The sequence below is a fragment of the Macaca nemestrina genome, chromosome 19 (assembly GCF_043159975.1).
Source record: "Macaca nemestrina isolate mMacNem1 chromosome 19, mMacNem.hap1, whole genome shotgun sequence".
NCBI lineage: Eukaryota > Metazoa > Chordata > Mammalia > Primates > Cercopithecidae > Macaca > Macaca nemestrina.
Genome location: NC_092143.1, coordinates 38,979,504 through 39,004,489, shown reverse-complemented (window position 1 = coordinate 39,004,489; position 24,986 = coordinate 38,979,504). Strand labels below are relative to the sequence as shown.

General features: G+C 38.0%; 1 protein-coding gene across 11 annotated transcripts in view; it reads left to right on the top strand.

Moving 5' to 3' along the window:
- Positions 1-24,986, top strand: part of LOC105489423 (DCC netrin 1 receptor) — a 1,213,781-nt gene that overhangs the window by 324,617 nt on the left and 864,178 nt on the right. The gene's annotated exons all lie outside the window — the stretch shown is intronic.

Below are 24,986 nucleotides of genomic sequence, written 5' to 3'. Positions count from 1 at the left end.
TAAATAATTTAGGTTCCCAATTATGTTTCACTTATGCTTTTACTACAGCTCCGCAAATGCTTTTGAACCACTGAACCCAATACATTTTTTATTACTGTTTTAGAGTAAAATTTTAAATGTTAAGTTATAGTTAAAAAACTAAAATGGGATGGGAGGTGATGGCCCAAGCCTTGCAACAATGCACATTCATCGCAACCACCGTGACCATGGGTAACAGGAGCAGACGAGGGAATGCCGACGTGAGGATTATAAAATTCATATAGAAAATTAATTGGGTATTTTGTGGCTTTTTATTCCCATCTTATTTATTAGACCACTGAAATCCAATGATTAAGTGATTTACCTGAGTCTAACCATTTCAGATTTTATAAGAGCTTGAAAATGATGCAGAATTTTTTGCCTTCTAATTCTTGACCCGCCAATTAATGATAGAGAAAAATCAGAAATCTGTTTTCTAGATTTTCACTTCAATGTTCTTTCTACTACATCATGCCACCCCTTTATTTGGTGTGTAAACATATTAGCGGGTTTGTGATTAAAAGGAGAGGTGAAGGAAAGTCTCACCAATTATTTTGCTCCATCTCTTCCCACTGTTGCTAAGTTAATAATTATTTGCCTGACAACAAAAGGACATTCCATAAGTAGATTGCTTTTGTGTGCATAGTTCCTTCACACTCCCTCTTTTCCTTTTTCTGCAACTAGATGTTATGAAAGGGAGAATCCATGGACCAAGCGATAATCAATTTAAGTCCAAACCACCACACAAGAAGATCAAGCAGAAACACCTTTTAATTGCCTGGACTGGTATTGACTATCAAGTCACTTGTATGACTGCATTGCTCTGGTTCAAGTATACTATGCCTTGAAAAGTCAATCTAAAAGAGAAGAATGAATCTGAGGGAGTCCCCTGGGGTCAAGGTGACAAAGCTGAGACTGCAGTCACAAACTAAAGGAGAAAAATTTCATTGTTGCCTATGAGCCTTTCTTAACTTCCAAATTACAGATTTGTGTTTCTGTAGCTTGTCATTCAATTCATAGCTTGTTTAAGCTGAAGGAGAAAAGTTCTCTCCTTTTACCATGAGACAAATACAATTTTACAGACTTGTTGGCATATGTAAGACTCAAGTTGTTCTGGGCTTCCTTTTCTTATCAAAATAAACATGGTTCCAGCTGAAAGCCAAGGTCCTTCTTCCCCAGCCTATCCCTATCATGCCAGCACTTCTAGAATACCAATTCATCTCAACTGTGTGTTCAGGACCATGCACCACTGATGTTCCTCCATTTTGCCAGGGCTTCTGGGTAATGTCATACCCTCAATATATAAGTTTACTTCTATACCCTCAATGCCAACAAGACAGAAAGAAATATGAATAGGTTAACCCCCAAGGACAGCAAGAATGAGAGTGTGGAGGATGGCAGGTAGCAAAAACCAAAATTTTGGAATTCTGAAAGGTGGATGAGTAAATAGTAACAGAATTAAAACCCTGATTTGGAACAAATAACTGCAACTCACTGCTGAACAAGTTAGTGGGGGCTGTAGTACTCCATGACAACACAAGAATTGAGGCAATGGGTCACTTTGATGGTAGCAGTGCAGAATAAGTCAGAAAAGAGGTGAAAAGGGCAAAGGAACATTAGACATTAGACCTACAGACTCTCCCTGGTGCCACAGAGCTGAGCAAGTGGATATCCTTACTTCAGCAGAAGAGAGAATGTTCTTTCTAGAGAGATTAAATCAGAGAGGAAGAGGATTTGGGGAGTCCAGAAACAGTTAAGAGTGGGGCGAAAAATTATACCGAAAATAGTGACTAAGTGAAAGGCAGGCAAAGTGGGTGGTGAGATCCCATAGCCGTTGCTATCCTTTGGGCTCTTTTCATGCTGGAAAGTAGTCTGTTTCCCTGATGCCTCCATATGAGATGGGAGAATTCCTCTCTGAAAAACTGGCCCAATAGGTGCTGGCCTTTGGGAGGTGTCCAGTAAACAGCAAGAGGGAAACCCAGCCCCACTTGTGCACACAGACTTTTCAGTAGTGTTATTTTTCTTCACTTTCAAATAGATATGGACATTTAAATATTGCCAAATATTTATAAAATCTTCTAAAATAGAAAAAGTAAAACCAGCAAATAGGAATCCAAGAGAAATGGAGAAGTCTGCTGAAAGCAGAAAAACAATCTCTAATAAAACATAACTTTAATTAATATTTTGACAGAGATAAGAAAATATTAAGCAATCATAAAGTAAGAACAGGTAGCTATAAAATAAGGGAGAAACTTTCAAATAATAAGAAAAAGTGCTCAGAAATTAAAAATTGGGTTTCCTGGTAGAAGGAATGAAAAACACAGTAGAATGATTGGAGGAAAACATTGAAGAAATCTCTCACAATAGATAAGAAGACAAATACAGAATGTAGGAGAAAAGAAAAATTAGACGATCAGTCTAGGACAATGATTCTCTAAATTTCTTTGCATCAAAATCAGCTGGGGGGCTTGTTAACATGCAGATTGCAAGGCCTCACACCTAGGGTTTCTAATTCAGAAGGTCTAGAATTCAACCCAGGAATACACATTTCTAACAAGTTCCCAGATGGATCTGATGCTACTAGTCTGTGAACAGGACTTTTAGAAATACTGTTCTAGGAGATTCAACATCTAAATCACAGCATTTCTTGATAGACAACCAGAAAGAAGAGAGGAGGAAATAATGATAGAAGTAATCCAATAAGGACATGAATTTCCGGATTCCAAGGACCCAGCTAATCTAGTTCCCAGCACAATGAATGCAAAAAAATTCATCCTAAGGGACATGATGACATTTCAGAACTTTAGGGAAAAATTCATCAGGGATACACATGCCAAGGAAGGAAGGAAGGAAGGGAGGCAGGGAGGAAAGGAGGGAGGGAGGGAGGGAGGGAGGGAGGGAGGGAGGAAGGAAGGAAGGAAGGAAGGAAGGAAGGAAGGAAGGAAGGAAGGAAGGAAGGGAGGGAGGGAGGGAGGGAGGGAGGGAAGGAAGGAGGGAGAGAGGGAAGGAGGGAACGAAGGGAGGAAGAAGTAGGGAGGGAGGGAAGGAAAGAAAGAGAGAGAAAGAAAAAAAGCAAGGAAGGAAGGGAAGGGAAGGGAAGGAAAGAAGGAAGGAAGGAAGGAAGGAAGGAGAGAGAGAGAAAGAAAGAAAAGAAAGAAAGAGAAAGAAAGAAAGAAAGAAAGAAAAGAAAGAAAGAAAGAAAGAAAGAAAGAAAGAAAGAAAGAAAGAAAGAAAGAAAGAAAGAAAGAAAGAAAGAAAGAAAAGAAAAGAAAAGAGAAGAGAAAGAGGGAGGAAGAGAAAGAGGAGGGAGGGAAAGAGAGAGAGAAAGAAGAAAGAAAAAGAAGATAAAAGAAGAAAACGAAAGATGGAAGGAGGGAAGGAAGGAGAAAAGAAAGAAAAAGTAAAGAAAGAAAAGGAAAGAGAAAAAAGAATAGAGAAAAGAAGAGAAGGAAGGGAGCAAATTAACACATTCACATTCTCTGTCTTAGTCCATTTTGGCTGCTACAACAAAATAGCATAAACTGAGTGGCTTACACCAAAATTTGTTTCTAGAGACTGGGAAGTTCAAGATTAAGGTGCCTGCTTTCTGGTTCATAGATGGCACCTTCTCGTTGTGTCCTCATATGGTGGAAATGACAATGCAACTCACTGCATTTATTTTATAAGAGCATGATCCCACTCATGAGGGCTCCACCATGATGACCCGGTCACTCCCTAAACACCCTCGTGACTAGGATTTCAAAATTTGAATTTTAGGGGAAAACAAACATTCAGACCATACCATTCCCATCCAAAAATAAAAGAATCAGAGTAGACTCACACTTCTTAATAGCGTGTTGCTATTTGATAAAACAAAGACAATTAAAGAATATATTTCATGTCTTACGAGAAACAATTTTCAAAGTAGAATTCTGTGTGCAGCCAAGTTTCAAACAAATGTAAGTTCTTTTTTCCAACATGAAGGTTTCAATAATTTTGCATCCTAAGTAACCTTTTTCAGGAAGCCACTTGAGAATGAGATTCTATTAAAATGGGAAAGAACCAATAAAGAGGAAGACTCAGAACCCAGGAAAAGTAGATCCTCTTCAGGAAAGAAGCAAAAGGAAGTTCTCAGATGGTGCTAGAAGGGAAGCTTCCAGATGGATGACAGCTGAGTGACAGTTTGCTGAGTTTGGAGTGGACCAGTAGTGGTTCCAGGAGGAATAGTGTACTGCTAAGTGGTCCTAGATGTGTTCATCCTCATTGGGAAAAAGGTTGTAGTTCTGTAGGAACAGTTGGGGTAATAATTACTGATAAACAATTAGGCACATAAAAATATTCACCCTAGCTAAAATAAATATTTATATAAAAAAGGGTATGTCATCATTCTATGCTATGTGACTCTACAATGCAAACACTCATAGTAGTGAATATATTATATTCATTATAATAATATATTAGTTATATATTATATATAAATGCTACATCTATATTGACAGAAAGTAAAAGAAGTATGTTTTGAATAGAGACAGAAAACTACATTCTCACTTTCCATAGTAGAAAGTCATTTAAGAATATTGAAGTGGAAACATCACAAAATAAGAATATTATTCAGAAATAAGAGAAGAATTGATATGAGTTGAGAGTGGTTACTCCTAAAAGCAATAATTTTATCTAAGTAGAGCTGGGTCAGGAGATAGTTCCTTAGTCATTATGGACTGGAGGTTTAATTTGACATTTACTGTGGACATGTAATACTTTGCTGCTAACAAAAATTCTTAAAAAAAAGAAAGAAAGAGAACTTAATCTTGGGCGTGAACAAATCAGAGATAACTGAATTATTTTGAGAGGAAGGAATGGATGCAAGATAGATCTGGATTCCTTCCAGAGATGTTGTGGGCCTGAGAAGATTAAGTCTAGAGAGCTAGTCCAGATAGCTATACCTATGTTCCCTCATCTAAGGAACGAAACTTTTGCTACACTTTTTTTAAATTCAAGCAAATCTGGGAAAGGGCATATTTTAAATTATGTCCAGAAATGCTCCATGAATCAGTTCAGTGGCCCCAAATATCTTAATGCAAAAATCCTACTGATACCATCTTCCTGTTACATGATGCAGCCTTTAATTTAATTGAACCAAGGTCATGAAATGAGTCTATGCAGATGCAGCCCCCATTTGGGTGCTATACAAATGCCCTCCCTCCAACACTGAAGGCAGGACAGCCTCTCACATGCTGCCCTCCACAATCTCCTCACCAAATTTCTGATTCAAACAAGCAAGGCAGGTCAATAGACAGTTTTATTGGCCCTTTTGGGACATGACTGCAGAATGTTAAAACTTCTCATTATGGGTCCCTCGGTAATTGACTGTGTTTGCAAAATTATGAGAAAAGCCATCTAGTAGTTGGACCTTCTTATCCCCTTTCCGATTTTCAGTAGGCTGAAGGCGAAGCCAGGACATTGAGGTTGATGTGTGGTTTTGGCATGGCAGGACCTCTCGTTTCTAATACAAAGAGCTGAGGGCTGATGGGTTAGAATATTTGGGTTTGCTCCACGATTAATTTACTCTAACAGGGACACTTCTGGGTATGACTTGCTACTATAGGAAGAGCGGTGCTATGCTTTGGAAATGCTATTTGTTGATGAAACACTAATTGTAAAATAGTTACCTCGGAGAACCCAAATGTAATTACATTAAGTTTAATTACATATAATTAATTATATAAAATATTTAAATTGTTATGTTGAATTGTGCTGCACTAGTTGCTGTACATTTTGCTGGTGTGTGGAGCAGATGTGCTTGAAGAGTTTGGAAGTCATCCAGAAGTTAGTAAATTGTAACTGTTTAGATAATCGGAGCCTGATTTATACCATCTATTGAAAAACAATAGCTACATATTTTCAGTGATGCAACATTTTTGAGTATAGGGAGGAAGTAGCTTATGCCTAGGTGATATTTTGGTAATTATAGTTTACTACCAACTTTAAGTTTAATCAACCAAATATAAAGAAGTCAATGCCTAATTTCTCATGTGCATCAATAGCTGTGAACAGTAATTTTTATTTATATTGGGGAGAACAATTTTTTCTCTGCCTATGAAACTGACAATTTTTTTAGGATGCCTGAATTATCAAAGGAATCTAGAGTTCAATCATTTGCCTTATTTCTCAGAGGTTCACTTACTCAAATTAATTCACCATCAATTTAAAAATGTTTCTAGACTTCACTTATATCAAATTCTGTAATATGATTGAAAACAGGGTGAAGTATCCATATAAGGAAAGTAAGAAATTCAGCCGTGTGCTGTGACTCATGCCTATACTTCGAGAGGATGAGGCAGGCAGATCACCAGGTCAGGAGTTCGAGACCAGTCTGGCCAAATGGTGAAACCCTGTCTCTACTAAAAGAAAACTTACAAAAATTAGCCGGGTGTGGTGGTGTGCACCTGTAATCCCAGCTACTCAGTGGGGCTGAGACAGGCAAATCGCTTGAACCCAGGAGGCGGAGGTTGCAATGAGCCAAGATCTTGCCATTGCACTCCAGCCTAGGCAACAGAATGAGACTCCGTCACAAAAAAATAAAAAATAAAAATAAATTAAAAATTTAAAAAAAGAAATTCATACAGACTAACAGTAGATTTTTATTTTCTAATATGTGAATATAAAACCTACTATGTACTTAAGGGATCTGATACTAGAAAATGTAATGATTGATCTTAAGTTTTGGTAAACAAATAGCAGTACTGGAATTTCCTCTCTTAAATAAGTTGCTTTCATATTTACATCCATTTGGAGTAAAGCAAACCAGAGAACAGTCATTTAAAGAGGAATGCTACAGAGAGAAAAATATTTATGATTCATCTTTCTGCCAATGAAATAAATGGTACCTTTTAAAATTTTAGTTTATTTTTATCTATGCAGATATTATCTACTATTAACAGTACTTTGGCTCAATTCAGATTATTTTGACTAAATTTCTCAAAATTTGGAAAGCGCAGAATCAATTTGTCTAAAGAAAATAACTTGTTAGTATGTCACCAGCCATAAATCATGACATGTCACTTCTACTACCTTTGAAGAAGACCTATTCTACAGAATTTCATTTTTAGAATGACCTCTGCTTATAATTTGAAGAAAATACTTTTTTCCCCCAGAAAATACTTTTTTCCCCCAGAAATACTCCCAGGTATTTTGATGAAAAATAATTAAAATTATATCTCATAAAATTGTACATATGTATGTATATGTGTTTGGTGGAATCATGGATCGTCTAATAAGAACAAAATTGAATTCTGTAAAAGTTATGTTGAATATGCCAGAAGGTACAATCTGTGAGTCAAAATTTGGAGGGCAAAGGGAGGGATTCCAGTTACAGTTACAAAGGAGGATATGGAATGGAGCCAGTATCTGTTGAGACTGAAGATAGGCCCAAATGAAGAGAGGTACTTTGAGCAGGCTTGTGTGCAGGAAGATTTGAGAAAGCTCAGTTCATCACTTTAGCCTAGCAACCTTCCCAGGGCTGAAGGTAACTTTGGTGGAATTAGGAGTGGGTTTGCCCCAACCCCCAATCGGTTGTGGATGACATATGCCAGTGACAATGTCATCCTAGCATCCTAAGCATAAATACTGCAGGTGATTCATGAAACAAATATTATTATTGATATTTGTCTTATCTATTTTGATTTGAAACTTGCCTTCCAGCCATGACACGAGTTCTATTTTATTTCCTAAATCTTCATTATGAATTTGGCCTGTTGCAAGCCTGTTCCAGGCTCAGACCTTGCAGGCTCAGACCTTGCAGGAGACGTTATGGCTTCTTTGTCCTCAAGGAGCAACAGGGGTGTCAAAGCTCGTCTTAGAATCCCACTGCTTTCCTATGACAGTTTCAGGAAATAAGAACAATTTATCCATGACAGCTTTAGAAACACGATCTACTAATTTATGCACTGCTTCTTCTTGAATAATTGGGATCTAGTCACGCTTGGCATAACAGCCCCTGGCTTTGGGAGGGTCCAGGCTTACCAACTGCTTCCCCTGGAGGGGGAAGAGCCAGAGGGTGAGCAGATTGTGCCTTCTCTAAGCAAAGAAAGGAAGAAAGAAAGTAAAAGAAATTAGGGGTGGTAAGGAGGTTAGAAGACAAAGGAGGAAGCATTTGATAGGTCATCTGTCAGTAGGCCTTGATAAAGGCTGGTAAGAGAACAATGGAAAACTACTTCAAAGTGAACAATGCCACACTGAGTATGTGCCAGTTTAAACAAAAAAGAAAGAAGACATGTCAGCTATTAAACACTTTCATTGAGGGGAGTCTTTTTAACCCCTTACTTTTTCCCACTATTTTTCTTTCCTTAACGAGTAGGGGGAAAAAAAAAAAAAAAAAAAGCAGTGAGTCTGTCAAAGCAGGAGGGAAGCATGAGGTTGCCAGCTTTCCGGAAAGTCAGGCAGAGATATTTGCATTAACTGAATATTAATTATCAGGATGGAGGTTGTGTAGACAATGGAAAACAGGTGACGTTTTTAATGGTTCCAGGTAATCTCATGTGTTTGAGAATTTCAGAGAGTGCCCCCACACACTTGTTTTTTATTTTCAACGATATTCAAAATAAAGCAGGATTAAAAACTTAATTTGAAGATTGGGAGAATAAGCTAATGAGATTTTAGATTTTAAAGCTGTAATTCATGGACAGGAGGTACAGAACAAAAAGGGCATTTTCACATCTACTCAGGCTACATTTTTGTGATAACCAGAAAAGACAAAATAGGCAAAAGAAAAATTTAATTAAGTGCTGTTAGTTCACAAGATGATCTCTCATCTTGAAAGTGTCTGATGTGCTAGTCTATGCTATGAATTTAGAGATGAAAGAATATCAAAATGTAATGAGAACATAATACTATGGGAAATTCCACGTGGGTTTAGAACAGTGTGCTACCCAGCCCCCAAAGCTGTCTTTGATGGTACAGCAGAGTAATGGCTTTTTCTTTGTGAACTTCTCAAATAACGGAAGCCTTGGTTAAAACAAATATTTCCAATATCTGATCAACTGGACAGAGGTTCCTACTGAAGTTTGATGTTTCTATAAATGCAGAACAGTTCATCTTTCTACCATTGTTGGTTGGCTTGGTTCAAATGAAATACAGAGCTACAACAAATTATTTTGGTGTTCAACTCTTGTCTCTTCAGTTCGACTTGCATGCCTTGTGGTCATGGTGTAACCACCCAGTGGGTTCACCCTGCCCACTGCCTATCGGACCTGATTTATCAAGACAGGGGAATTGCAATAGAGAAAGAGTAATTCACGCAGAGCTGGCTGTGCTGGAGACCTGAAGTTTTATTATTACTCAAATCAGTCTCCCGGAGCATTTGGGGGATCAGAGTTTTTAAGGACAACTTGGTGGGCAGGGGAAAACCAGTGAGCCAGGAGTGCTGATTGGTTAGGTAGGAGATGAAATCATGAGAAGTTGAAGCTGTCCTCTTGCGCTGAGTCAGTTCCTGGGTGGGGGTCACAAGATTAGATGAGCCAGTTTATCCATCTTAGTGGTGCCAGCAGATCCATCAAGTGCAGAGTCTGCAAAATATCTCAAGCACTGATCTTAGGAGCAGTTTAGGGAGGGTTGGAATCTTGTAGCCTCCAGCTGCATGACCCCTAAACCATAATTTCTAATCTTGTGGCCAATTTGTTAGTTCTACAAAGGCAGTCTAGTCCCCAGTCAAGAAGGAGTTTTGTTTTGGGAAAGGACTGTTATCATCTTTGTTTTAAACTGTAATTTCCTTGCAAAGTTAGTTCAGCCTATGTCCAGGAAGGAACAAGGACAGCTTAAAAGTTAGAACCAAGATGGAATTGGTTAGGTTAGATCTCTTTCACTGTATAAGTCATAATTTTGCAAAGGTGGTTTCAGTGGTCCATGTCTCATCTATCCTTTGCTGCCCTCCACATTGGCAAATACATGGTGCATATACTGGTTTGTTTATTCATTTATTCAAAGTATCTAGAAATAGTTATTGAGTTCCTACTGTATCAGGCATGCTTCTTGATGCTGGACATTCAGCAGAAAACACCATAAAACCCTACCTCCGGAGGGTTACTGTTCTAGTCCTGGACAACAGATAAGAAATAGTAACGACATTCAGATATTGCAGGTGAGGAGAACTGCTTTGGAAAAAAAAAAAAAAAAAAAGTATGGTAGGGAAAGAGAAAGTAACAAGTGTGTTTTTTAGGTCTGGTGGTCAGAGACTGTTTCCGTGAGGAAATAACAATTAGAGAGGCAACTAAATGAGATATAGGACTGCCTACCCAAATGCCTGCAGAAAGAGGGTTTCCTCAGAGGAAAGAGCCAACACTGAGTCTCTGAGGGAACTGCACTTGGTATGTTCTTCAAACATCAAAGAGTCAGCCTTCTTGAGCAAAATGGCCAAGATAACACAACTCCTGTTACCCACCGTTGTCTTAAATTTTAGAAACCGTTTCAGGGCTGACTTTCAGTAAGGTATATTTTCATATAAAAGGTTGCACTCAGCCCTTCACTCTTACTTTCTAGTATCAATGTTACCTCTTCAAAGTCAAACTATTCCAGAGCTAGGGAATACAGGAAGGATGTGGATGGAAGACCAGGATGTGACCAGTGTTACCCCTGGAAATGAAGATGAACTTAAGTGACTAAGTCCTAAATGAAATCAGGATATGTCTAAGTAAAATGCTATCGCTTCTATTATGTTCAAATCCTTTAACTGTAAAGTTTAGGTGAGATCACAGTTGAGACAATTATTAAATGTCCATTGTTAGGTCTCTTTCCTATAAAGATTTGTAATATGCAAATAGGACAAGTTTGTCTGTACATAATTCTAAAAGGTGGCCAGGCGCGATGGCTCGTGCCTGTAATCCCAACATTTTGGGAGGCCGAGGCAGGTGGATCACCTGAGGTCAGGAGTTCAAGACCAGCCTGGCCAACATGGCGAAACCCCATCTCTACTAAAAATACAAAAATTAGCCGGGCATGGTGGCAGGTGCCTGTAATTCCAGCTATTCAGGAAACTGAGGCAGGAGAATCATTTGAACCCAGGAGTCAGAGGTTGTAGTGAGCCCAGATCGGGCCACTGCACACTAGCCTGGGCAAAAGAAGCAAAACTCCATCTCAAAAAGAAAAAAACATTCTAAAAGCTAACAGGCTGTAGACTATTCCCCTCTCTGTAAACATTGTGCTAAAGAGCAACTATTATATTTTGACTCTCTATGTAAAATATTATTGTTATCACTGAGAAATATTTTGTGTTTTCTTCCAAAGCTTCCCCAGCAGGGTCTTTGACATCAGAGATTTTCCCCCTCACATTGTCATTAGAAGCAGCTATTACAAGTCATAACAGAGCTTATATTTATCATTAACTTAGTGACCCCTGCTGGGGAGGCTTAACATAATCATCCTTAAATTCAAAGTTGGGGTTTCAACAAAATAGGCGCTTGGACCTCAAACATGAGTTCTTCATAACCTAAGACAATGGATTTTGTGTTACTCACCAGTCCCACCGCTGGAGGCTTCGAGGGACTCACGGTCACCAATTGAGAGAGAATAACCCTTGTCACATGACTGATTCTAAAAGTGACACATTTGGCATTAGCACACTTCTCCTGGTTGTCTGCCTCTGCCCCCTCACCTCGCTGGCTCTTTTTAATGTTATCTGTTATCTGCCAAGTGACACTTTCTGATCTCTTTCAAATATGCCTTAAAAATTATCAAAAGGCTCAGATGATGTCATTTTCTATCAGAATCTTTTTTCCTCATCACAATTGCTCAGTATCATATGCCAACCTTTTTTTTTCTTTTTTCTTCTTTTTTTTTTTTTTTTTGAGATAAAGTCTCACTCTGTCACCCACCCAGGCCGGAGCACAGTAGTGTGATCTTGGCTGACTGCAACCTCCGCCTCCCGTGTTCAAACCATTCTCGTGCCTCAGCCACCCAAGTAGCTGGAAACACAGGTGTGTGTCACCACACCTGGATAATTTTTGTATTTTTAGTAGAGACAAGGTCTCACCATGTTGGCCAGGCTGGTCTCGAGCTCCTGACCTCAAGTGATCTGCCTACCTCAGTCTCCCAAAGTGCCAGGATTACAGGCATGAGTCAGCACGCCTGGCCTCATATGCCAAACTTTTTCCCATTACATTTGCAGAACGAAACTCTTGAAAAGGAAGTAAATACCCCATAAAGCAGAGACCTTATATTATTATTTTCATGAATAATTAAAAAGCCAGATACACTTCTGTTGAAGTGTAAGCTTTTATCATGTAGACCCTTGCAAATTGTTAGATTCTCCCCATCTCCATCCCAGACCACTTTGGCATAACAAATCAGTTTAGGTAAACCAATATTAGTGTCCACTGCCTAATATTAACCTCTATGTACAAAAACAAAAACAGAACAACAATACTTCAGTTTTGTTTATGCCTCAGAATAACAAATGTTAGTATACAACGTGGGTATTAGAAGGTCTGTGATTTGTTAGAATTGTTCTAAGCATATTTAATAATACAATTTTTAAATGAATATTTGTTTTAAATAGTTCTATTAAAAGTAATATGTGTGTATATACTTTATAATTAGTTTAAGGCTATTCACTATAATATGCCAAGAGATAAACCTAAATTATCTAGAATCCAACTATCTGAATCTTTCCACTAATTCTACAGTAAGGTTTTCTCAGTGTATTCAGTTTTTATGGAAATAGTTAGAGAGAAATTGAACAAGATGATATAAGCACAAAACAGTTTATTTTCTCCCCTTTCTTTTCTTACTTTCTCATTCCTTCCCCCTTCCTTTCTTTCTTCCTTCTAACCCTCTCTTCCTTCCAAATATCCCTCCCTCCCTTTCTTCTTCCTAATTCCCCCTTCCTCCCTCCCTCCCTCCCTCCTTCCCTCCTTTCCTCTTTCTTCTCTTTCCTGCTTCCCTCTTGCCACCTTCCCCTCTTCCCTCCTTCCTTCCTCCCTTGCAAAGAAAGGAGCTTCCTTCTTTCCTTTCCCTCTTTACCTTTTCTCTCTAGCTTTGATGAAGACCTCAGATTGAATGGAATTCTACTTGGCTGGGCACCAAGGCTCGTACCTATAATCCCAACACTTTGGGAGGCAAAGGCAAGAAGATCACTTTAAGCCAAGAGTTTAAGACCAGCCTGGGCACCATAGCAAGACCCCATCTCTAAAAAAAATTAAATTAGCTGAATATGGTGATGGTCACCTTAGTCCCAGCTACTTGGGAGGTTGAAGTTGGAAGATTGCTTGAGCCCAGGAGTTTGAGGCTGCAGTGAGCCATGATTGCTCCACTGCACACTCAGCCTGGAGACAGAGTGAGACCCTGTCTCTTAAAATAATAATAATAATAATTTGACTTAATTTAGTGTATTTTGTGACTAGAGACATAATAAACTCTTGCTGTTTAAGAAAGAAATTCTATGGGTTTGAAGAAGGTAGAGACACTCGTTATATGATAAAAGTTCCTCCAATTTTTAAACTAAACTCCTGACTTTATATTTAGATTTCACCAGTCTTTTCATTAATGTCCACTTTCTGCTTCAAAATTGAATCCAGAATGTCACATTGCATTTAGTTGTCATGTCCCTTAGTCTCCTTTGGTTAGTAATACTTTGTCCCTCTTTTCTTGTTTTTCATGACCTTTTGAGGAATACTGGTCAGGGACTTTGGAGAATGTCCCGTAACTTGAGATTGTCTTATGTTTGTCTCATGTTTAGACTGAGGTTGTGTTTTTCGAGAGAGAATACCACAGAAAAGTGTCTTTCTTGTAACCTCATAACAGGAAATACATGATAGTCCCATTGTTTGTCACTAGTTTACTTGGATAAGACAGTGTTTGTCAAGTTTCTTCACAGAAAGATTTTCCCTCCTCTTTTCTTGGAAATGTGTCTCTAGGTTTAGCTTACCCACAAAGAGGGGAGTAAATAAGGCCCTTTTTGAAAGCTGGACCCTGATGGTGTGAAGAAGAAAGGATAGATAAAAGCCATTGCCAGGTTTAGATCACATTGCTAATATTCTTTCACTGAAGACTCAAGTCACAGAAGAGAGAATATTGTCCTCTTGAAAGTAAATAGACCATGATGGGGTAAACTCTTCTACCTTAGGGTTACTCATTTGTAATATTCATAGTTGGTGCCTCCACTAGGTGCTTAGAAGTAGTGAGTTCTGGACTACATGGCTAAGGACTGAGCTTGACTGCAATAGCAATGGGTAGGCCAGCTGGGCATATCTCACCTGTGGTCTTTTATACTCAAAGAGGCTAGACTGAGCTTTTCACATGGCTACCACAGCTGTCTCCAGTGTGCAAGTCTTGCTTGTTTCACACTTAGTGATATATTATACCATTGACCAAAGCAAGTCATGAATAAGTCCAAATTCAATGCAGGAGGCATTGTATTAATCAGGGTTCTCCAAGGAAAGAGAAACTTATAGTGAAGATATTTATTGTGAGGTTATTCGCTTGCACAATTGGCTTGAGAAGTTCCACAATTTTCCATTTGCAGGCTGGAGACTAGGAAAGCTGATGGTATAGATTCCAGTCCAGGTCTGAAGGCCTGAGAACCAGGAATGCTAAGGGCAGGAGAACAATGATGTTCCAGCTCAAGCAGGCAGGCAGAAAGAAAATTGAACCTTCCCTTTCCATTTGCTTCTATTGAAGCCCACAACAAATTGGATGGTGTCTACCCATTTTTGGGAGGGCCATCTGCTTTACTTAGTCCACCAAGTCCAATGTTAATCTCTTCCAGAAACACCTTCACAGACACATGCAGAAATAATACTCAATTAGATATCTGAAAATCTCATGGCCCAGACAAGTTGACACATAAAATTTACCATCATGAGCACAACATAGGTAGTGAATACCAAAAGATGTGATTCTCTAAGAAGCCTTCATGTAACAATCTATACATTGGCACAGCAAATAACTGGTTACGTTGGGAGTAGAACCCAAATAAATCTTACTTTAGTACCGTCTCCACTGTAGCGTGTTGAAGCAAAGTGTAAATCAAAAATAAAATTCTAAGGCTCCCCGGCCATCTGAATGGACTTTCTCCTCAGCCAGGCTCTTTTAAAATTTAACCTGAAAGACTGGTTCAGGTCAGGAAAGTGGGAGTCAGGCATGCCTCATTTTACCTCTCTGGCATTAACATCAACACAGACTTTTCAGTCTGATAAGAAACATTTTACAGCCTATTCTCTCCAAAGCCTGCTACCTGGAGGCTTCTTCTGCATGATAAAACTTTGGTCTCCACAAGCTCTTATCACAACCCAGACATTCCTTTCTTGATCCCAGATCTTTGTTTGTTTGTCTGTTTGTTTGTTTTGAGATGGAGTCTCCCTGTGTCTCTCAGGCTGGAGTGCGGTGGTGCAATCTCTGCTCACTGCAACTTCCGCCTCCTGGGTTCAAGCTATTCTCCTGCCTCAGCCTCCCTAGTAGCTGGGATTACAAGTGAGCACCACCACACCTAGCTACTTTTTGTATTTTTAGTAGTGACTAAAATTTCACCATGTTGGCCAGGCTTGAACTCCTGATCTCAAGTGATCCACCCACCTCGGCCTCCCAAAGTGCTGGGATTATAAGTGTGAGTCACCGTGCCTGGCCTGATCCCAGGTCTTTGGATAAGCTCAACCAATTGTCAACTAGAAAATTTTAAAATCTACTCTTTAAGCTGGAAGTCCCCCACACCAGTTTGAAGTTGTTCCACCTTTCTGGACCAAATCAACGTATTTCCTCAATATATTTGATTGAAGTCTCATGCCTCCCTAAAATGTATAAAACCAAGCTGCACCCTGACTACCTTGGGTACATATTCTCAGGACCTTCTGAGGACTGTGTCATGGTCCATATTCCCTCATATTTGGCTCAGGATAAATCTCTTCAAATATTGGACCGAGTTTGACTCTTCTGTCATCAAAATAAAGATACTTTGTTTTTGTACTGTGTTTACCGAAGCAGGAGATCCTACTTTGGGATCACATACTTAGGACTTGCAAATTTTAGAAAGATTTTTGACAACAAGGGTTGACATAGAAAAAGATTTCTGTTTAGACTTTTACATAATTAGCAAATTCTGTGAACCATATTCTTTCTTGAGCATTTTACTGTTTTAACATATTGAATAAGTAAAAGAGGACTGGAATAGGATTCATTGGCCTGCCTCCCATTTCCAGCTCTTTGACTATGTGGATAGATAACCTTCAGCAAATGATTGATCTTTTCTTGGTGTTAATTATTTGTAAAATGAGAATAGTCAATAGTTTTTTGTGATTATTCAACTCTAGGAAGTCCTGCAATGTATTCTATTCTTAATTCACACCTTTTCCTTCATCAACTCTTGCTGTTCAGCAAAACAAGCTAGATATTTAAGTCTAACTAGTTTCAACTATGGAACAGGAAACAGAGGAAGACTCCATAGAGGCAGAAATGGATTCAAATTCCAGTTCTCTCATCTAAGAACTTTGGAGCCTCAGGTTTAACCATTCTGAGTATATTTATTTGTTTGTAAGTGGTAATAGTGGTAGGTAGTACCTCATAGGGTTTTTTGAAAGAATTAACTTGAATTGGATGAAGTACTCGGGAAGGCATGCATCATTATAGTAAGTTCCTAATAATGGTGTCTACCACTATTTTTAGGATAAGTACTATTGACAGTAATAACAAATCAGACAGATTAATGCTTTATATCATAATTTGTTAAATTGTATCCTCACATGTAAATGATATACATGACTTGTACCCAAAATGTCTGACTTATATCTCAGAAATTTTTACAAACAAGTCCCAGCTTCTAAGATATGAGGTTATTTTACTTTTCAAGTGATTAAATTGAGGCCACGACTTGAGAAACATGATATATAATTATTTCCTTAACTTAGACACCTGTCTTCCTATGAGAGGTCATAGTTCCCAGTGGGTGCACAAGAAAAGGGTCAAGTTGGAACCAGACATCACCCTGTTCCAAGTGCAATGTGAGATCAGCAGGAGCTTGATTATTGATTTTTGTTTCCTTCTTCTCTTGGGTTTGCTTTCTTTTAGGAGTCAGTGGACCTTAATTCACATGGCTTAGGAGGTAAAGCCAGCTCTGCTTTACTTACCCAATGATCTTTTCCTAGAGGTCGTGTTCCTTTTGTCTTGAATTGAAGTCACTTGGGGGTTATAAATTTTGTCTTTTTAACTAGATAGCAAATGCCTTAAGGGTAGAGTAGCATTTTTGATATCTTTGTTTTTTTCCCCCTAAACTACTTCCTGTAGAAACTTGAACATAATAAATCCTCTAATAGTTTTTTAATGTAGCTCAAAGATCTCTGAGAAATAGTGAAATTCAACAGCAAATAAATTAAGCCAGCATTTTGTAATAGATGTGACATAATGCACTTAAATTATGAAATGGGCCTTAATTCTTGTCTCTCAATGCCAAGGTTTTAAATTTCTATCTTTGAATGAATTCTTTAATCATAAATATTGTCCATTCTTTCATCCAGGTGGTATCATCAGAACTAATCCAGAGTGAATTCATTAATGTTAAAACTAACTTCACTCCATAATTATGAGAAAGTAAGTGTGCATACTTTATAAAAAAAAAAAAAAAAAGAAGAAGAAGTGGTTAAATATTAAAATGCCTGTTCTCGAGCCTGTTGTGAGGCTTAAAACTTGAAAAAAAATTTCAGGGTCCACACAGCAGTGAAAATGACTATAGCAGATTCTATGTTTCATTGTTCTGCCATCCCTGGTTCTGTGATGCTTCCTTGTTTATATGTATTTTTTATTATTATTGTTTCTATTGTTATTATTTTGGTTCAACTCATAAATACATTCATCCTGCTCAATTTTCACAAACGGAACTCATCTCTTACTGGTAAAGAAGGAAGAAATGCCTTTCTTTGGAGATGAAACTATTGGCAACTTCTCCTAAGACTTGAGGGCAGAATGAAATATCTATGACAGATTTTTTTTTTCCTGTTTCTTGCATTTGCTTTCTGACAAAAAGGAGAAGAAAAAAAAATTTCTTTCTGAAGAAACTGCCACACTCTGTTGTTTTTGATTTTCCACACGAAAGCATTCCATTTAGGCACAGGAGGGTCTAAAAAGGCTGGCTTCTTGTTGAGCAAGTATATTAATACTTCTTCTTCTACAACTTGTAGCCTGATCAACAGCAATTATTTCAGTAGCCATAATACGCCACCATTCTGGAAAACAAATAAATCAAATGCTTTTTAAAGTCAAGGGTAAGGCTAAATACAGAACAAACAAAAGGAAGTACTTACCGCATGTATTACCTTCCAGTGGAAGTGTGTATAAACTACAAAGATGGGCATAGAAGGGTAACAATAATGGAGACACCATGTCAAGCCTTGAATGGACTGTATTCTTGACTATACTGATTAGCATTTGCCCTTTAGACTGACATCAAAAACTCTGCCTTCCCTCTCAGAGCCCTCAAACTGCCCCAGGCTGCTGGAATCTGTGTGACAGCATGGCAAGATTAACGTTAAGAAACACACAAAAGGCAGAAAACAAATAGTGCTGCTGCCGTCTTATTGGTTGGCATACTCCTGGGATGATCTATAATCATTTCTTCAGCTTAGAAATCAGCCTCATGGTCTTTGGAGTAATATGAAAGCTCCTGAGCCCTGTGGGTTTTGTCCCTTCTATTGTTTATACAAGTTCATTCATTTTGCCATTAATTTTAATAAGGATATAAGATTTGCTTTCTTTGTTGTTGCCTTTAAATTTTGAAGAAAATAAAGCAGAACAATGAAAAGAGAACTCTAGCTCGTAAGATTTATTTGCAGGTCAGCTGTGTTAAAATTCTTTCCGCTCGACATATAAGAAGCTTAAAAAAATAAATTACTGTCCTTTTTAAAAAATGCTCTAAAGCATTAGTGTAAAAAGGATGTTAGGAGAGAATCATTATCATCTCTGTGTGTTTACAAAGAACACGCATAAATATATGCACACACAGTTAGAAAAGTAGTTCTTTAAGAATTCCATGCCACGAAAGATTTAATTAACCTTTTCACTAGGAAACCAGTTCTGAGCACTGCCTTCATTATCTCCTCTTTCTGTTTCCACCCTAAGAATCTCACACTCTATTCCTTTCCTCTGCTTTTCTCGCCCCATCCTTTTTGCCCATTCTTTCCTCGGTGACTCTATTGTTAAATTTACCAGCTGGTGATAGATTCACATACTCCTCTTCATTTCCGATAGTAACCTCCTCACTTCCACACTTCAACTTTTGCTGTTACCTGCTTGATTGCATTCTCTTTACCTTCAAAAATTTTAATCGAAAAAAGCTATATTGACCTATGAGTGTAAGTAACGTTAGTTGAAGCGATTAGTAGTCTACAAGCTTTGAAATATTATTTTTCCAGAGGGTATAACAATTTCTCTTATATGAATGTTATTTATGGTAATAAAAGCAAAGGAAATTCACTATAAAAAAAATTTAGTAAGTGGTGATATGAAGGAATGCATATTATAATTATCATTATTTTACTATTATTATTTTTTAAATTTCAGATATTAAAAGAGACTTAGGAACACAGGAAGTATGCTCCCCTGCAAGCACTGGGAGGCCATTGAAATCACATGCAGATCAGCTCTACATTTTTTGATAGTGTGTTCATTCTAAAACTAACTTTCAGAAGTTACTTTGTTGTTGATGATGGCGACTTATAGCTGTTTTCCCCGTTTCATTTTCTCCTATCTATTGTTAACAGAAAATAAGCATGTATATTCATATAGCCCCCATCTTTGCAGTGCCTGGACGTGCTGGTTGCTAGGTAGCAGGACACTATGAGGTAAGCAGGCCCATACTGTATACCTCTGATTGAGCAGACATGCAGAACCCTCCACAGGAGAAAAGTCCTCTGAATTTCCTTGCATTTTTGCTGAACCAAACAGAATTATTATTGCATGACAAAGTACCACTTAGCCTTATGGAATTTCCTGGCAGTTTCAGTTTAATCATTGCTGTAAAGAATCTATAAGTCTTTCTTGGTTATTACCACAAAATTGTGTAGCACGTTTACTTCTCTAAATCAAAACTTGGTTCTCCAGGATCCTGTTCCCTTTTAATCTTTGTGGGTTATTAAAATTTATCACAGAAGTTACCTAAACTGAGGTGTTAGTATCTGATGTCCTGTATTCTAATAGACTTTTAAAAAATCATATATATTGTATAAACAATGCTGTATCTAGAATAAAAAGTCAAATAATCAGATAAAATTGTATGGCATTTCACCACTGGGGGAAAAAAAAAAAGAAAAACTACTCTTCAAATATCTTGACTTTTAATTAAAATACATGTATTATGTGGAAGGATTAGGCATCACGTCAGGCTTAGAGGGAGGTGTAGATTCATTCATAAAACATTTCCTGGGTGCCCACTGTGTTCTTGGGACTGAGCAGTGATGTTACAGAAAGCAAGACAGCATCCTGGCCTTACCTATGAGGAAAAAGTTATAAATAGACAATTATATTATGCCAAACTTTTAAGCAGAGCATAGTGACAGTGTTTGGGGGCACAGAGGAGGAAGCAACCAACTAGACCTGGGGGAATTGAGAGACTTTTAGATACTATATCTTGAATGTCCCAGGACTTCAACTTTCCAGGAGCAGAAGGTTAGTGATCTTTGCTGGCTTTCCCAGCTAATCCTCCTTATCCATCATGCACTGTTCTGCAGGGAATTCTTCCTGGATGTCTTATCCCAAATGAAATTCCTTTGTCCTGTGTTCTCTCGGTTCCTTGCTCCCTTCCATCAGAGGTCTTATCTCAGTGTTTAATTATATATTAAACAATGTTATTTAATACCTGAATTGAGATTAGTATCTTCTCTACCATTATACTCAGTGCCATCAAGGAAGGAAGGTAGCAGGTGTTACTCACATTATCGCCGTGGAACAACACAGTGAATTGCACACAGGGCAAACCCAGTAAATGTTGAACGAATGAGTGAATAGACTTGCAAATCATGTCATTTAGGTGGCTGCCTTCCCTGCCTTCATGATAGGGTGGCCACGTTTATATTCCCTGTCTTAGATATTGTTAAAAGAGAAAATCTTTTCTTACACTACCCTTCCCCATCTAAATTTACCATATATATTATATAGCTGTTGCCTTTTGCCTAAGATAGATAACATGATACAGAACACTTTTAGATGAATGCTTTGGTTGGTCATAAGGCAGAGGAAAAATACTGGTTAGTTTTTACATAGGCCCAACTATAATGCCTGAAAACTATAGTGCCTGAAATCCACTCAGAAACTGTTAGTGAATTACTATTGGTGGTGGGGTTGGCATTTATTAAGTGCTTACTCTATATCAGACTTTATGTTATCCCTTCAACTTATACTATCACATTTTAATTGCACCACAACAACATGACTTTGATATGCTATTAGTCCCATTTCACAGAGAGGAATGCAGAAGTCTAGACAAGTCAAATGGTATTTTCTGAGCTCTCAGTTAGTGGGCGGCAGAACTGGATGTCTATTCCAGGTTAGTCTCACCCCCAAAGCCATTTTTTTTTCTCACTGTACACACTCCCCTATCCATCGTCCGTTACTCTCTGAATCCTTAGGACACATTTATCTACATATCAACTATTTTTGGAGTCCAAATTTGCCAGTTAATTTCCACGTTATCAGGGAGATGATGTGTCACCTCTAAACACACACCAAAAAATTTAAGAATACTCATTTATTTGATTGATAAGAGTGAAATTTCATATTCTAAATAGGGATAACATTAGGCAAAATTGTTCAAAAGTAGTGGAAATATTGTTTTTATGGATTACTTGGTTGGTTTGGGGAGAAATTATCCTTTGTTTACTCTGAAGCAGGGAGCATTTCTGATTAGTTCCCTTTGTCAATATATATTAAATATCGAGGAGCTGCTGCTAATTCTGACTCTGTTTTGGAACTGCCACAGATGGACCCACTGGTAGGAGAGGGGTTTACTAGTGCTTCACTAATAGAGAATATAGTACTGGATTGAATTAGAATTAAGTCTTCCTTTCAGTCTGCTTGTTTACTAACATGAGTGCAGACAACGTGAGGAGACCCTCTGTGCCATTCATAACATAAAGCAGGGAGAAATGCCACTTTTGTGTAGCTTCCAACATGAAGATTGACTTTTACAGTTTCTAAATAGAGTTCTTCCCTTCTAAAAAGGTGCTACAATTATAATAACTTAAAATATTACAAGCCCAATTTTATCTCACCTAAATCTAGAGGGTTAATAAATGTTTCCAATGAGGTTTATTCTAGAAGCTTTGAGAATCTGGTCACATAATTAGCACTAAAAGCATTTAGCTTTGTGAAAGCCACACCAAACTTGCCATTATTAACTACATAAATAGAAAGGGCAATTTGCTAATGGGGCTCCATTTATGGAAGTTTATGGATTGCCTAACTTTGCCCAATTTACTCAGGCACTTCCAAATATGAACCAGTCAATGTAAAACACTGAATGGATTTTGATTCAATAGAAAAACACATTACCTAGTTGGATGTAAAGAAATAAGAACCTTACATCACAGTGCATTTACTCTACAGATCAGGTGCTAGTGATACAAAGTGGGCAGAGCAACAACGAGAAAAATATCCTTCTGGGATAAAACATGCACTCCGGTGGGAGAAACAAGCATTAATTAGAAAAGGATTTGGAGGAAAATGCATTCCAGACTTAGGGACAATGGGATGGAAGGAAGCCTGTCACATTCCAGGGATGTGAAGAAGAATAGTGGGCCTGGAGAACCAAGAGCCACTAAATGCTTGTGAGATGAGGCTGGAGAGGCAGGCAGGAACTAGATCATGCAGAGCATTACAGGGAAGTCATACATTCTTTTTATCAGTAAACACCAAGCATCTGCTATGAGGTGTTATTCTGGGATAAACAAGTGAACAAAGCCAGTGATGTCCTAGGAAGGCAGATAATTAACACAAAACAGACAAATATAAAATATGTCAGGTAGTGATAAATGTCATGAAGAAAACAAAACAGACAGAGTGAGGTGGATAATGACTGGGGGAAGGGTTACTAGTTTATAGAGAGTAGTTGGTAGGATAAGGTGACGTGTACATCAAAATCTAAGGAAAGTGGGCCAGGTTTAAGGTTTTAGCCTTTCTTCCTAAGAGCAAGTGCTAAGTCATTGAAGAATTTTAAGTGTTGAGGTGACATGATCAGAATACCATCTGACTAGATCATTCAGGCTATAGGATATGAAAGAGATGAGACTAAGAAAGAGTAGAAACAGGAGACCAGTGAGGGAATTACTGCAGTTTTCTGGAAGGAGATGTGGTGGCTCAGACCACATAGGATGCATGGCTGAATGTGAATAGATTTCATCACTGAAACTGGTTCTTATTCCCATGTGGTTCTAAGTGCTGTTTTTGAAAGAAATCTCTAAACTAGGACTAATGAGGAATGATTGTAAGTCTTTATCTGTTTCATCTCAAGCCACTTTTCTGCTTTATGCCTTCTCTATGAAAGTAGGTAATGGTTCTAGGGTTTTTTACTTCTTAAGGCTTTTGAAAAAACAGGTATGTAAGAAAGACTTGAAATATGTAAAACTGCTACATCATATAAGGAATGAGCAGTTGGCATTCTATAATAGAGAGGTTGAACACCACTAATCCTCTTTACCAGACTAGAGGACGTGCAGCTCTTTATTCTTCTAAATTTGTAGAGCAAACACAGGGACAATACAAAGGAACCCACAATTCAAATTATTTATTTTTCACTTTGGATATTATGTGAACATGATTTAATATTAATTGACATATTGATTGAACTCAACTGACAAAAAGTCTATATTTTAACAATATCTAAACCATGGCCTATTACCAAATGCTAAGTTTAGGTACAGAACTAGGTGTCCAGATCCATTCCCAGGTCTCAGGTTCTGAATCTCTTCATGACCCCAACAAGAGCTCCCTTTTGAGACTCTCAGAGAAGCTTCACTGACAGAAAGGGGAGGAAAGTGAATCTCCAGACTCCTTCCAATTCAGAATCCCAGTACCATCCTTTGCATAACCCATAGTTTGGAACATCTCCCAATGCTCAGTCAAGAACTTAAAAAAGTCTTATGTCTCATGCACATGTACAGTGGGTAAAAACCATGTATGTACTGTTGGTAAAACTACACAGCCCCAGGCAAAGAAACAACCAATGGAATCCTTGTGTGCACATCATATGGATGCATTTGAATAAAATTGAACCATTATCTTAGGAACCTCTAGTTTCCAAGTCGATATGAAACATATATAATCCTCATCTGTACCATATTATTTTGCTTCTAACAGGAGTTATACCATCCATGTGTTGATTTCAATGACGCTTAAAAACAACGAACAAAAAGAGTTCATTTTTCTTTGTTTTGTCCATAGGTGTTCTTCCAACTACTTCTGCCCATTTATTAAAATATACATTTTGGACATGTTGGTTTATTCACTTTGTGGTGAGGTTATATTCCGTGGATATCTGATCTTTGTTAATCATTGTGTGGCCAAATGAAATCAAACACATGCATTGAAGCAGTGAATAAGATGTGGAGTTAGCGAGTTTGATGGAATCACAACCAGCAATTTTAAAATGTGACTGAATTCTTCTCACAATTAAAATATTTCATTATGCTACTTCAAAGCTAATTTCCAACTTGTTTTTTTTTTTTTCTGAATAGTTGCTTCCATTAATCTCACTCTAGGTAATGATGGTAATGATACAATTATATGTAATCATTGCCTGAATTCAATATGCAACACATCAGTTCCTTTGTGTGGTGATTGTACACTCTCTGCAATCCTGAGATTTGGAAAGTTTCCATCACGTTATGCCAAGATCAGATTCAAAAGTCTCTGACATTTTGCATAACATCAGTCAATCGGGTGTTCCAACTGTCCCTTTTAGTGACTGGGCAAACTCGTCCATCTGTCTGGTGCCGGTGGAAGCTAGGGATGAAGGCATGAAGCAAGAT